The sequence below is a fragment of the Lithobates pipiens genome, unplaced genomic scaffold (genome assembly GCF_037356315.1).
Source record: "Lithobates pipiens isolate NorthernLeopardFrog02 unplaced genomic scaffold, aLitPip1_a1.2 Scaffold_10, whole genome shotgun sequence".
Lineage (NCBI taxonomy): Eukaryota > Metazoa > Chordata > Amphibia > Anura > Ranidae > Lithobates > Lithobates pipiens.
The window spans coordinates 37,437,420-37,448,461 of record NW_027507686.1 but is presented as its reverse complement, the minus strand read 5'-3'; positions in this window follow the sequence as shown (position 1 = coordinate 37,448,461).

The following is an 11,042-nucleotide window of genomic DNA, read 5'->3' as shown; positions in this document are numbered from 1 at the left end:
TTTTTTTTTTTTTTAACGCACAAAACTGTTTTTTTTTCCAAAAAAAAGCATTCGAAAAATTGCTGCGCAAATACCGTGCAACGACCACCATTGTATTCTCCAGGGTGTTTGCTAAAAAAACATATATAATGTTTTGGGGTTCTATGTAATTTTCTAGCAAATAAATGATGATTTTTACATGTAGGAGAGAAATGTCAGAATTGGCCTGGGTGCTCCAGAACGCCTGATGGCGCTCCCTGCATGTGGCCACACTGTGTAAAAGTCTCACATATGTGGTATCGCCGTACTCGGGAGTAATAGCAGAATGTGTTTTGGGGTGTAATTTGTGATATGCATATGCTGTGTGTGAGAAATAAACTGATAATATGACAATTTTGTGGAAAAAAAAAAAAGTAAAAAAAATCTTGATTTTGCAAAGAATTGTGGGAAAAAATTACAACTTTAAAAAACTCATCATGCCTCTTACTAAATACCTCGGAATGTCTTCTTTCCAAAAAGGGGTCATTTGGGGGGTATTTGTACTTTTCTGGCATGTTAGGGTCTCAAGAATTGAAATAGGCCGTCAGTACTTCAGGTGTGATCAATTTTCAGATATTGGCACCATAGCTTGTGGACTCTATAACTTTATAACTTTCACAAAGACCAAATAATATCCACCAATTTGTACTTATTTTTACCAAAGATATGTAGTAGTATAAATTTTGGCCAAAATTTATGTAGAAAAAATTACTAATCTGCTAAATTTTATAACAGAAACGAAGAAAAATTCATTTTTTTACAGAATTTTCTGTATTTTTTCTTTTATAGCACAACAAATAAAAAACCGAGCGGTGATTAAATACCACTAAAAGAAAGCTAAATTTTTGTGAAAAAAAGGACAAAAATTTCATATAGGTCCAGTGTTGCATGACTGAGTAATTGTCATTCAAAATGTAAGAGCACCGAAAGCTGAAAATTGGTCTGGTTATTAAGGGTGTTTAAGTGCCCAGTGGTCAAGTGGTTAAAAACCTGCAGTTTTTTTTTTTTATTGACACTTTTTTCCCCAGGTGAATGGGTAGGGGTACGATGTACCCCATACTCGTTCACATAGGGTGGGGGCCGGGATCTGGGGGCCCCCTTATTAGCCCCCCTCCCGCAGACCTCGACAACCAATGGCCATTGTTGTCGGGATGAGGCCCTTGTGCTCATCAACATGGGGACAAGGTGCTTGGGTTGGGGGGCTGCATTATACCCAACATGTCATGCTTCAAAATTGCGCCCGCTCGTGGAATGGCAAAAAAATTTTACTCTTAAAAATCTCCATATGTGACGTTTAAAAAATTCTACAGGTTGAATGTTTTAAGTTACAGAGGAGGCCTAGGGCTAGAATTATTGCTCTCACTCTACCAATCGCGGCGATACCTCACATGCATGGTTTGAACACCGTTTTCATATGTGGGCGCTACTCATGTATGCGTTCGCTTCTGCATGCAAGCTCGGCCGGACGTGGTGCATTTAAAAAAAAAAAAAATTCTTATTTATTTTACCTTTTATTTTTTATTTTTACACTGTCTTAAACAAAAATGTGTCACTTTTATTCCTATTACAAGGAACGTAAACATCCCTTATAAGGGTGAAGATCCGATCGCCTCCGCCGCTGCTGACGGCTCCGGTAAGCGGCGGAGGCACTGAAGTGCGGGGGAGGGGGACCCCTCTCCCGCCACTGATAAAAGTGATCTTGTGGCGAATCTGCCGCAGAAACCACTATTATCGGAAACTGGACCGCCGGTCGAACAAGAGGATACTGGGGTTATGCTAGCTGCTGCTATAACAACGATATTCCTCTTCAAAGTAAGAATGTATATCAGCGGGCGGCGGTCTGGGAGTGGTTAACATTCAAAATAAACCCATTTATCCGTGTCTCCATAGCTCAGGCATGCAGGTAGGAGGGTGTGATTAGCTGAGAATGCCCCTCCTCGCCTCCTCCAAATGCCCCTCCTCGCCTCCTCCAGATGACAAAAAGAATGCCCAAGGGGGCTCTATGACATCATTTTGGCCTAGACCAGAAACCAGAAGGCAATTGAAGAAATGTAAAAAAAAAAAGTTGAAAACAAGTAAATATGATATTCTTTTCTATCTATTTACCAGTGCTAGTAGCATAATGATTAAAAATAGTCGATGCTGATTTAGAGTTTCACTTTCATTTGACTTCAAATGACATTAGGTTATTAATGGGTAAGTACTTTTTCATATGGAAATTACAACATTACAATTGCAAGCTATTGGAGTTTGGTTCATATGATCATTACTTGGACAGAAAACAAAATGACTACTTTATGTCAAAATGAAAAAGAGAACAATAACTATTAGAGGAAACTCTACAAACTTGAAACACGAAAACACTGAGTAAACTCAAAGCACATAAAAACTCATTATGCTCTGGGATTAATATAAAATGTGTTTTTATAAAGTACATCATTTTCTAGTTCTATAGGAAAGAAATTCTTTTGATTTCAGGACTCTGTGTGACTCCAGTGTTTTATTTCCATTACATTAATTGAAACATTCAGAGTCATAAAATATCCTTTACAAAAGTGCATCAGCTTCAAGAACTGGAAAGAACAATGTCTGATAATTTTTCTGTTCTGAGACAAAGACACACAAATATGTAGCTATCTAATATCCAATTTGCAGGAGGACACCACTATAAAAGGAGGATTGCGCATATTTTAATATATACAGACTCGGGGAAGGAAGGGAAAGGGTGGACATGACAGAAACCTTTAAATGCAATAAGGGTAATTAAGGTTCAGGAGGGCAGTGTTTTCTATATAAAGTTAAGATCAAGAAAACGAGGGTATGAGCTCAAACCAACAGAAATAATGTTCAAAAGTTACCTTAGAAATAATGATTTTGTTAAGAGAGTGGTGGATGCATGAAAAAGACTTCCAACAGAGGTAGAAAGTCAGTTCAAACATGTTGAAAACATAATGCAAAAACAATTGTCCAAAGAGTCGAAAATCCTTTATTGCTTTTATCCCAAGTAACAACAAGAAGACAAAGGCAGCCAACACATTTATGAAGGGTTGCATAGTTAGTCAGGTTGAAAAAAGACACAAGTCCATCCAGTTCAACCACATTGAGCCACTTAGCTTGAGGAAGTCAAGCTACGTTGCTCAATGATTCATTTTTTCCAGGTTAAAGAACTGAATCCAGCACCTCACCTCAACTTTTCCTTTGACACGAACATAAGTCTATCCTTAGAAATATGCTATTGGGTAAAAATAAAGGCATTACCAGCAGCAGCCCTCACTCATCCACTATGTTAAAATCGGGGCCATTCTAATCATCCTGTAAGTGTCCAAGCTTGCCAACTGCTATGATGGGCTACCTAACTGGTCAATAGGAAAATGCAAGAAGCCAGATATGGCAGACAAAGTTCACTTTTAATGCTTCAGTGCATTGGAGGGCTGCAGGGTTCTGCAGTAATGGGCAGGCATCAATAGATCAACACTGAAAACATTTAGCACCACTATGTTAATTAAATTGAACTATGCTTGAAGTGGAAGTCCAGTCCTAGCTATACTTAAACCTTCTCACCCCCATTCTAAGCCTATAACCTCACCTGACCAGCTTAGATCACAGTTACCCTTTAGTGTTATCTTTGCTCAGTCCCACTGCCATCTGACCAGGAACTATAGCACCATGTACAAAGACCTGGGGGCAACCAAGTTCCTGTAGGCCTGCTAAGTTCCTGACTTGGGATTTGGGCTGACCATCACAATAATTTAATGTCTTTTTATTTTCTTGTGTCCTAAATTCTTATCTTTTAGCTGTCATGATTTTCGCCCTTCTGTGTCCCTCTCTTCAGCGCTTCCCAAAATGTTTGGTTGGGGAACATGCCTTGAGCACATCAGAAATCCAAGCTTTGTGCCTGTACATGTGTCTTTCCAACACAGCACCAGAGTGCTGCCCCTGTTACACACGTGTCCTGAGCATGGCACAAAGTGGCTTGTGTATATTCAGCCCTGGTTGGTTTAATATATAGAGCCTCAAGAAAGGTAGGGTAAGGGTAGACATGATGCAAACCTTTGAGAGCATTAAGGGTGTAATTAAGGTTCAGGAGGGCAGTGTTTTCTATATGAAGGGTATGAGCTCAAACAATCAGAAATAAAATTCAAAAGTAACCTTATAAATACTGATTTTATTAAGAGAGTTGATGGGTGGTTGGGAGTACGTAAAACAGGGCGGCTCCAGGGAGACTATGCAAGGCAAAGGAGCCTCCTTGTAGGCATAAACTCAAAACACTAGACTTCCAAAGGCTGATTATGCTCTACCAACAGCATAAAAAGGGGACAAGAAACAATAGTTACAAAAGGGGTTGCTACCACATTTATTCTTTTTTTCATTGAGGATTTATTAACACTTCTATGTTAAAATTCAGTTGCATATAAAAGAAAATTTGAAAAATAATCAATAATCCACTTACCTTATATCCCAGCTTCTAATGGTGATGCCTAGGTAAGAGATTCTGGGAACACAGAGGGTGTCATTTGTATGAGTATTATGAGAGGAAACGCTTATGCCGTGTACACATGGCCGGACTTTTCAACAGCAAAGGTCCAAAGGAACGAATCCGCCGGACAATTCGACCGTGTGTGGGCTTCATTGGATCTTTGCTGTCGAAAAATCAAACGGACTTTAGATTTAGAACACGTTTCAAATCTTTCCGGTGGACTCGAATCCGGTCGAAAAATCCATTCGTTTGTATGCTAGTCCGACGGACGAAAACCGACGCTAGGGCAACTATTGGCTACTGGCTATGAACTTCCTTATTCTAGTCTGGTCGTACGTCATCACGGTCGAATCCGTCGGACTTTGGTGTGATTGTGTGTAGACAAGTCCGATTTGACGGAAGTCCATCAAAGTCCAACGGAATTCAGTCTGTTGAAAAGTCTGGTATACACGGCATAAAACGCAGATTGTCAACTTTCCTAAAATCTCATTGGAAGGCCCAGTGACGTTAGTGTGGAAGACAGGGTGTAAAATAACTATGTTTTTGCATATTTCTTCAAATTTTTAAGGCTTGTTTTTACAAGGAGGGTATGGGGTCTAACAAAATAATCAGATGTTTGCTTTGACGACTGCCTACCCAATTACAAATCATTTGTGCAGTGGCGGAATTATCAGGGTCGCAACAGTCGCAAGTGCGACTGGGCCCTGTAATTCTCTGCCACTTCAGGGGGCCCACCGGCAGCCCGCCCGCCGCCCTCCGCCCGCCGCCCGCCGCCCGAGGGGCCCACCTGACTGTCCGGCCGGGGGTGTGCGTGTGTGGTGTTATTCATTGTCGCTTGTCATGCCGTGGTGAGAGGGGGGGGGGGGCTTCCTTCACCAGCGTGAGAGAAGTGCTCCGTTGGCTCCGCCCCCGCCTATCCAGAGAGGCGGGGCGAACACAAGAAAAACTGCCAATTCAGTGAAGGCGGGGGAGGAGCTCTCTGAAGCACGCTTCGTGGAGGAACTTTGTGTCACTCTGCAGTCTGCAGGATTCTGAGGAGGGGGAATCGATCATCATCGATTGATTGGCGGTAAGTCGCCATCCCCCCTCCAGATTGTGCCAGCCCGCCACCCCCCTCCAGTGCCACCACGGCACCACCTGCCCTCCAGTGCCCCTCCAGTGCCACCACCACCCATCCAGTGCCAGCAGCCCACCACCCCCCCCAGACTGTTCCACCCCATCCCCCCCAGACTGTTCCACCCCATCCCCCCCCCCCAGACTGTTCCACCCCATCCCCCTCCAGACTGTTCCACCCCATCCCCCTCCAGACTGTTCCACCCCACCCCCCCCAGACTGTTCCACCCCACCCCCCCCCCAGACTGTTCCACCCCATCCCCCCAGACTGTTCCACCCCATCCCCCTCCAGACTGTTCCACCCATCCCCCTCCAGACTGTTCCACCCCACACCCCCCCCCCCCAGACTGTTCCACCCCATCCCCCCCCCAGACTGTTCCACCCCATCCCCCTCCAGACTGTTCCACCCCATCCCCCTCCAGACTGTTCCACCCCATCCCCCTCCAGACTGTTCCACCCCATCCCCCCCCAGACTGTTCCACCCCATCCCCCCCCAGACTGTTCCACCCCACCCCCCCCCCAGACTGTTCCACCCCATCCCCCTCCAGACTGTTCCACCCCATCCCCCCCCCCCCCAGACTGTTCCACCCCATCCCCCCCAGACTGTTCCACCCCATCCCCCCCCCCCCAGGCTGTTCCACCCCATCCCCCCCAGGCTGTTCCACCCCATCCCCCCCAGGCTGTTCCACCCCACCCCCCCAGACTGTTCCACCCCACCCCCCCAGACTGTTCCACCCCATCCCCCTCCAGACTGTTCCACCCCATCCCCCTCCAGACTGTTCCACCCCATCCCCCCCAGACTGTTCCACCCCATCCCCCCCCAGACTGTTCCACCCCATCCCCCCCAGACTGTTCCACCCCATCCCCCTCCAGACTGTTCCACCCCACCCCCCCCCCCCCCCAGACTGTTCCACCCCACCCCCCCCCCCCAGACTGTTCCACCCCATCCCCCCAGACTGTTCCACCCCATCCCCCTCCAGACTGTTCCACCCATCCCCCTCCAGACTGTTCCACCCCACACCCCCCCCCCCAGACTGTTCCACCCCACCCCCCCCCCAGACTGTTCCACCCCATCCCCCCCCAGACTGTTCCACCCCATCCCCCCCCCCAGACTGTTCCCCCCCCCCAGACTGTTCCACCCCATCCCCCCCCAGACTGTTCCACCCCATCCCCCCCCAGACTGTTCCACCCCATCCCCCCCCCCAGGCTGTTCCACCCCATCCCCCCCCAGGCTGTTCCACCCCATCCCCCCCCAGGCTGTTCCACCCCATCCCCCCCAGGCTGTTCCACCCCACCCCCCCAGACTGTTCCACCCCACCCCCCCAGACTGTTCCACCCCACCCCCCCCCCCCCCAGACTGTTCCACCCCATCCCCCCCTCCCCAGACTGTTCCACCCCATCCCCCTCCAGACTGTTCCACCCCATCCTCCTCCAGACTGTTCCACCCCATCCCCCTCCAGACTGTGCCACCACCTCCCTCCAGTGCCACCACCACCCCTCCAGTGCCACCAGCCCACCACCCCCTCCAGTGCCACCACCACCCCTCCAGACTGTGCCACCCGCCCTCCAGTGCCATCACCACCCCTCCAGACTGTTCCACCACCCCCCTCCGGACTGTTCCACCACTTCCCCTCCAGACTGCCACCACCGCCCCTCCAGTGCCACCCCTCCCTCCAATGCCACCACCACCCCTCCAGTGCCACCATAGTGCCACCAGCCCACCCCCCCCCTCCTGTGCCACCACCACCCCTCCAGACTGTGCCACCCCCCCTCCAGTGCCCCCACCACCCCCCCTCCAGTGCCACCACCATCCCCCTCCAGTGCCACCACCATCCCCCTCCAGTGCCGCTACCCCCACCTCCCTCCAGTGCCACCACCCCCCCTCCAGACTGTGCCACCACCACCCCTCGAGTGCTACTAGCCCACCACCCCCCTCCAGTGCCACCGCCACCCCCCTCCAGTGCCACCACCCTTCCAATGCCACCACCCGCCCTCCAGTGCCACCAGCCCACCACCACCCCTCCAGACTGTGCCACCACCACCACCCCTCCAGACTGTGCCACCACCACCCCTCCAGACTGCCACCACCTCCCTCCAATGCCACCATCCCCCCTCCAGTGCCACCACCCCCCCTCCAGTACCACCAGCCCACCACCACCCCTCCAGACTGTGCCACCACCCCCCGGACTGTGCCATCACCCCTCCAGTGCCACCACCACCCCCCCTCTAGTGCCTCACCACCCCTCCAGACTGTGCCACCAGCCCCCTCTAGTGCCACCACCACCCCTCGAGTGCCACTAGCGTACCACCCCCCTCCAGTGCCACCACCACCCCTCCAGACTGTGCCACCACCACCAGCCCTCCAGACTGCCACCACCCAACCTCCAGTGCCACCCCTCCCTCCAGTGCCACCATCCCCCCTCCAGACTGCCACCACCGCCCTCCAGTGCCACCCCTCCCTCCAATGCCACCATCCCCTCTCCAGTGCCACCACCCCCCCTCCAGTACCACCAGCCCACCGCCCCCCCTCCAGACTGCCACCACCACCCCTCCAGACTGTGCCACCACCCCCCCGGACTGTGCCAGTGCCACCACCACCCCCCCTCTAGTGCCTTCACCACCCCTCCAGACTGTGCCACCAGCCCCCTCTAGTGCCACCACCACCCCTCGAGTGCCACTAGCCCACCACCCCCCCTCCAGTGCCACCACCACCCCTTCAGACTGTGCCACCACCCCTCCAGTGCCACCACCCGCCCTCCAGTGCCACCAGCCCTCCACCCCCCCCCCCCCAGTGCCACCCCCCCTCCAGACTGTGCCACCACCACCACCCCTCCAGACTGTGCCATCACCACCACCCCTCCAGCCTGTGCCACCACCACCACCCCTCCAGACTGCCACCACTGCCCTCCAGTGCCACCCCTCCCTCCAATGCCACCATCCCCCCTCCAGACTGTGCCACCAGCCCCCTCTAGTGCCACCACCACCCGAGTGCCACCACCACCCCTCCAGACTGTGCCACCACCCCTCCAGACCCCTCCAGACTGTGCCGCCACCACCACCACCCCTCCAAACTGCCACCACCACCACCCCTCCAGACTGTGCCACCACCCCTCCAGACTGCCGCCACCCCTCCCTCCAATGCCACCACCCCCCTCCTCCAGACTGTGCCACCACCACCCCCCCTCCAGACTGTGCCACCACCACCCCCCCTCCAGACTGTGCCACCACCACCACTCCTCCAGACTGTGCCACCACCACCACTCCTCCAGACTGTGCCACCACCACCCCCCCTCCAGACTGTGCCACCACCACCACTCCTCCAGACTGTTCCACCACCCCCCCTCCAGACTGTTCCACCACCGCCCTCCAGTGCCACCCCTCCCTCCAATGCCACCATCCCCCCTCCAGTGCCACCAGCCCACCACCCTCCCTCCAGACTGCCACCACCCCTCCAGACTGTGCCACCACCACCACCCCTCCAGACTGTGCCACCACCACCCCTCCAGACTGCCGCCACCCCTCCCTCCAATGCCACCATCCCCCCTCCAGACTGTGCCACCACCACCCACCTCCAGGACCACTGCCACCCCCCCTCCAGTACCACCACCATGTCACCCACCTCCAGTACCACCGCCACCCCTCTCCAGGACCACCATGCCTCTCCAGTACCACCACCCACCCTCCAGTACCACCGCCACCCACCTCCGGTACCACCGCCACCCCTCTCCAGGACCGCCACCCCCCTTCAGTACCACCACCGCCACCCACCTCCAGTACCACCGCCACCCCTCTCCAGGACCACCATCCCCCTCCAGTACCACCGCCACCCCTCTCCAGGACCACTATCCCCCTCCAGTACCACCACCGCCACCCACCTCCAGTGCCACCACCAGCCCCCCTCCAGTACCACCACCACCACCCAGCTCCAGTACCACCACCTCCAGTACCACTGCCACCCCTCTCCAGGACCACCATCCCCCTCCAGTACCACCACCGCCACCCACCTCCAGGACCACCACCCCTCTCCAGGACCACCATCCCCCTCCAGTACCACCGCCACCCCCTCCAGTACCACCACTGCACTGGCGACACAGGTTTCACTCGGGACACAGGCTGCACAGAAATGTTTTACTTTGTTCTACAGTGGAAAAAAATATAGTATCAAAATCATGCTTTTCGGGGGGGGGGGGGGGCCCTTCCTGATTTCTTGCATCGGGGCCCTGAGGTTTCTAGTTACGCCTCTGCATTTGTGAATCAGTATTTTCCCAATTGCGTACCCAATCTAACTTGGATTTGCAATTCCCAATTTAATCCCCTAGATACTATTTTGCTCCCATTGTATTTTCAGGTTTGTGAAATTCACCTGCTTATAAAGATGTAAATTCATAGTGGTGCTCAGCGGAGTGCAATAAAGAAAAAATCCACGTTAGAAGCTCAGTGGAAGGTTATTTTAATTTGTAAATGTTGCTCATGGATGGGATTCAGTAATACTTGCTTTGGAGGCATTAGAAGGAGTTGATACAAATTGTCCATTTCATACCTGGCTTCCAATCTGCTAAAAGCTTTATGGAAATACAGTTATTACACAGTTCATATGGAGGTGTTTTTTTTTTTTTTCCTGCTGAAAGTATAAATGTCATTTCGCTAACAAAATAGCCATACGTCAACAACTTCATGTAGTGGCAGGAATTCAGTACGGAGATGTGCACAGCGGGGACTGAATGACCTTCAGTGCTTGGTAATGCTAGATTATAGAGATAAAAGTGGTATTCCCTATATAGCAGATGTAGGTTATGCAGTATTGAGCACAGGGTATAGAATCTCAAGGTATGCTGGGAATGACTTTTAAAGTGCAATATCAGGTGCCATTTTATTTATTTATTTTTAGAAAATTAAGTACGTTTAGTAGAAGAAGAAAAAAAATGCTTTAGAGATGATTAAAAGTTCAACTCCAGCCAAAAGGTTTTTTTTAAACAGTGTAGCGCATCCCCCGTAGGAGGCGTTGGTAAATAGGGATCCCCCAGCCTGCGCAGCTAGGCACACCAAATTTTCACAGGCTCTTTTGAGACAGGAAACAGTCCAGAAACTTCGTTTTTTATTTTTTTTTTATTTAGGGGTTAATAAACTTGGATAGGGGCATTGTGGAATGCTCAGACTGGAACAAAAGTCTCTTGAGGAACACTTCTACTATATACACTCTCGGTATACACTCCTCTTTCTCCAGCACCTCACTACAACCCAGCCCCAGCTGCAACACTGTTTAGACCAGTGGCCAAGCACTCAGCCAGATTAGCAAAAGCCCTTTACAGGCAGAGACCGTGGGTCCCTTTGGTGTGTAGAAAGAGTCCCAGTGTCCAGCTACATTCCTTTGGCTACTGATCTCAGCACCACCTCTTCAGGCATTGCCAGACCACCTGGCTGAAGCTGCCCTTTT